Genomic DNA, 3,822 nt, shown 5'->3' with positions numbered 1-3,822 from the left:
TAGGTCTTAGGGGGTGGTAACCCTAGGTGGAGGAGAAACCCTAAGGGGGGTAACCTTAGGTCTTAGGGGGAGGTAACCCTAGGTGGAGAAAAACCCTAGGGGGTGGTAACCCTAGGTCCTAGGGGGTGGTAACCCTAGGCGGAAAGTTCAGTCGGTTTGGAGGACCAAACTAGCATCAGGTATGATCTCTAGAGTGGAGTAGGTGAGGATGCGTTCCCCGGAAGAGGGAAGAGTAGGCGTCGGTTCGACTTAGGGTTTTCGATCGAAAATTTGAAGTTAGAATCGGGCAGCCCGAAGGCTATCAAACATTTCATCAATTATGGTTATTATGTGCTAACATTGTGTTACAGTGTATTTTGGGACTAACATATCTTGCAGGTACTAAAACACAAAGTTTGCCTAAGATGAACAGTACCCAAGGCACCCTCCATGGAGCTTGGAGGTGCCTCGGGTGTAAGGTAGGATTGGCTGCGAAGAGGAGTTGGAGGCGCTCTCAAGGGAACTTGAGGCGCCCTAGACTGCTGGTTGAAGGCACCTTGGACTGGTGATGGAGGCGCCTCCAGGCAGATAAATAGCAGCGACTCGAAGGCTTATCGCAGTGCTCAACTCGGGATAAAGTTCAGGTTTAAGGCGCCTCCATGGGGCATTGGAGGCACCCTCAACGACCTATAAAAGGCAGTCTCGAAGTAGCACTTCATCAATCAATTGACAAGCAATCTTTCCTCGATTAGCTGCTAACAAGACAAGTCCGACAAAGTTACAACTCGACGCTGATGACTCGGAGCTTTCGAATTTCTATTTTCTACTGTCGTTGGTATAATTTCTTTTTGTACTTAGCTTGTAACACTTTAACAATATTATAGTTGTTGCCCATCGAAAAGCGATCAACGATCGCGGACCTTGAAGTAGGAGTCGTCACAGGCTCCAAACCAAGTAAATACCTTGGTCTTCTGTGTGTACATGTTTGTTTATTTATTTTCGCTGTTTTACTCATCGAATTTCTGATTACGAAACGCGTGAAAGCCACGAGTGATATTCACCCCCCCCTCTAGCGCGGTCTCAATCCAACAAAATAGAAACAAAAAATGAACAATTAAGAAAGGAGAATTTAGAATTAAGAGTTATCTTAGCAAAATCATGCATATTAGAAGATTTCGATAAATTGAAGGTTGAAAATGAAAAGTTAAAGGATCAAATAGAAAAATTGAATCATTCATCTTCAAATGATCAATATTTTAGAAATTCTCAGAGGCTTAACTAGCATTTTAGATTTCACAATGGCCAAATTAAAAAAGTGACAAAAATATATTCCAAGAAAATAACTTGTTAATCCAATAGGTAAAAACTTATTTTGGGTTCCTAAATCATGCTTAGATTAACTAAATTTTTATACATGTTTTAATTTTAATTTACTTTAATTTTGTTTACAAAATTAATTAGTTTGTATACCTTCTGTTCATATTTTTTTTGTTGAATTTTTTTCCTATGTTACACAAATAAATAATCTATTAGTATAATTTTCTTGGGATTTTTTAATGATTATATAATTTTTTATGAATTTTTATTAAAAATATAATTTAAAATTTAAAATTTTTTAGAGATGAATTTTGAAAAACCTAATATTTTGGATAATTACTGTTATATTTTGAATATTTAGAAAATTCAGCAGATTTTTAGGATTGTAAAACTATTTTTAAAAATAATTTTTTCTATTTAAAATATTTCTATGGTTAAACTAAAAAATATTCTATACTTAAAATTTTTATAAAAAATTTCAAGATTTTTTGGCATTTAAAAATAATTTTTGAATTATTTTTTGACAAATCTAGTTTTTAATTTTTAGAAATTTAGATATTCAAAAAATAATTCTTAAAAAATTTTCTCAAACTTGCTAACTATTTCACTTACTCTTAGAAATATTTTTTATTTTATTTTTTTCAATTTATACCCCTATTTTTTTATGTGATTAAAGGAATAGAAATTATGAAGTAAGTTTAGGGGGTGTATAGATTTATTTCCAAATTATTGTATTTACTTGCAATAATCACTTATTTTATTATTTGTTATTATCCTAACTTAACTTAGTTTAATGTACATTAAAAAGGGGGAGATTGTAAGTACCTCGAGTAAGTTTTGATGTGACCAATCGGATTAAGTTTGACTCTGCATTTTTGATATCTTGTGTCTAAGTGTACAGGGACTTAGGAAAGATGCAGCCGATGAGAAAGATGGCACGGGAAATGAGTCGACAGGCTCGGTGCATCTGAGGGATGAAAAGTTGTAGAAGAGTATACCTATGAAGTGAGAATGACGCACATGACGCTTTTGAGGCACGAGACGGTGGAACAGAAGATTGCTTGAGGAGAGAAGGCTAGAGTTGGATTCCAGTGAGCTCAACTCTAAATGGCCAGAGAATCACCCAAGCGACCAGAGTAATAACCCGACAAAGTCAACTCTATGTTGACTTTGTCCAAGCGCCTAGACCAAGTCCCAACGCTCGAATTCTAGGCACTCGAACCAACCTAGTACCAAACAGGCACCTCCTCTTCGAGACCTTACTGTGGATAGCTGTTGGAGTCCACATCAGCAACACTCCAGGCCCCTGGACCAGTCCAGGTGTCCGGGCGAGGATAAAATTATACCCTGAAGTCATTGAAGAGTCATTGCGAATAAGATAGAATGCACCGTTGGGATGCCCAGACCCACTCTAGGAGCTCGGAGATGTCACACCAGCCAATGAACATTTTTTACCAGCAAACTATAAATAGAACCCTGATCCTCTTCATTTTGACACAACACTCGAAAATGAAACAGTTGGTTCTATTGTTTACTTCTTTCTATTTTCTATACTTAATTGCTGTAAGAGGGTACTTCGCTAAAGGAGATTTTTAGTGAAGCTTTCAAAGTCTTGGACAAACAACCTTCATTACAACAAAATCCTCATTCAACAACACTGAAACGACAACGGTTTTATGACAAATCGTTGTTGTTTTGCCTTTTAACAATGATTTTAACAAAAATCGTTGTCTTTTAGCAATTTTTTTGGCCTACGACAACGGTTTTTAAAAACCGTTGTCTATTTATGTTTTTTTGGGGCTACGACAATGGTTTTTAAAGGCTACGACAATAGTTTTTGAAAACTGTTGTCTATGTGCGCTTTTTTGGAATTATGACAACGGTTTTTGAAAACTGTTGTCTATTAAGTGATGTTGAATACCGGTGTTTTTTTTCCTTCGTCGTTTTTCCCCTTCACCATTTTTTACCGCCGCTTTTTTTCTTTCCCTCTCCCCGAAATTTTTTTGCCGCCGCATTCCCCCCTTACCTTCTCTATCCCTAAGCATTTTCGTCCCTCTTTTCTCACAATCTCTCCCTCACTAGAGCCGCGTAGGAGCAACAATAGCCTGGAAGAGTGATCGCAGGGCGATAGCGAGGGTCTGGATCATGGGAGCGTGCGCGATGGAGGTCAGGACGTGATCTGGAGTTCCAGATCTACTGATCTAGGTTACTTTCCATTTCTCAATTTGTTTGCATTACCAATTCATTCTTTTATTTTAATTTGTTCACCTTCTTCCACCTCCTTGCGTCACTGATCGAAGAAACTGATGTCATTCTAGGTTTTCTCCCCCATTTTTTTTTGTCGCATTCACCCTATAGCGATGGGATCTCTTTCCCATGAGAGAAAATATGATACCTTTGCTCCTCCCTCATCTCCTTGTGTGTTGAAGTACATCGAGTATCATGTATCCAAGTTGGACACACTTGCAGGCGTCACCATAAAGTACGGTGTTGAGGTAATTCAGATTTTTCTTTACTAAATGTTGA

Source organism: Zingiber officinale, chromosome 4B (assembly GCF_018446385.1).
Source record: "Zingiber officinale cultivar Zhangliang chromosome 4B, Zo_v1.1, whole genome shotgun sequence".
Taxonomy (NCBI): domain Eukaryota; kingdom Viridiplantae; phylum Streptophyta; class Magnoliopsida; order Zingiberales; family Zingiberaceae; genus Zingiber; species Zingiber officinale.
The sequence above is the reverse complement of the archived record's forward strand: the minus strand, read 5'-3'. Positions refer to the sequence as shown.